The following is a 506-nucleotide window of genomic DNA, read 5'->3' as shown; positions in this document are numbered from 1 at the left end:
GGCAGATTACAGAAATGACTCGGCAGATTACAGAAATGACTCGGCAGGTTACAAAAACGACTCGGCAGGTTACAGAAATGACTCGGCAGGTTACAGAAATGACTCCACAGGTAACAGAAGTAACTCAGCAGGTAGCAGAAGTGTCTCAGAAGGTAACAGAAATGACTCAACAGATTACAGAAGTGACTCAGTAGATTCCAAAATAACTCAGCAGATTACAGAAATGACTCAGTAGATTCCAAAATGACTCAGCAGATTACAGAAATGATTCAGCAGATTACAGAAATGACTCGGCAGATTACAGAAAGGAGTCAATAGGTGACATAAATGACTCGGCAGGTAACTGAAGTGACTCAGCAGGTTTCATAAATATATATATATGTGTGTGTGTGTATATATATGTGTATATATCTGTGTATATACTGTATATACACACATATATACAGTATATATACACACATATATACAGTATATATACACACATATATACAGTATATATACAGTAT

The 506-nt window shown here is 36.2% G+C and overlaps 1 protein-coding gene across 1 annotated transcript in view; it reads left to right on the top strand.

The window, feature by feature from the left end:
• Window positions 1-506, top strand: part of senp6a (SUMO specific peptidase 6a) — a gene marked incomplete in the record, with an annotated part of 27,391 nt that overhangs the window by 8,215 nt on the left and 18,670 nt on the right.

This window comes from Nematolebias whitei, chromosome 12 (genome assembly GCF_014905685.2).
Source record: "Nematolebias whitei isolate Nwh7 chromosome 12, NemWhi1, whole genome shotgun sequence".
Classification (NCBI taxonomy): domain Eukaryota; kingdom Metazoa; phylum Chordata; class Actinopteri; order Cyprinodontiformes; family Rivulidae; genus Nematolebias; species Nematolebias whitei.
The sequence above is the reverse complement of the archived record's forward strand: the minus strand, read 5'-3'. Positions and strand labels throughout refer to the sequence as shown.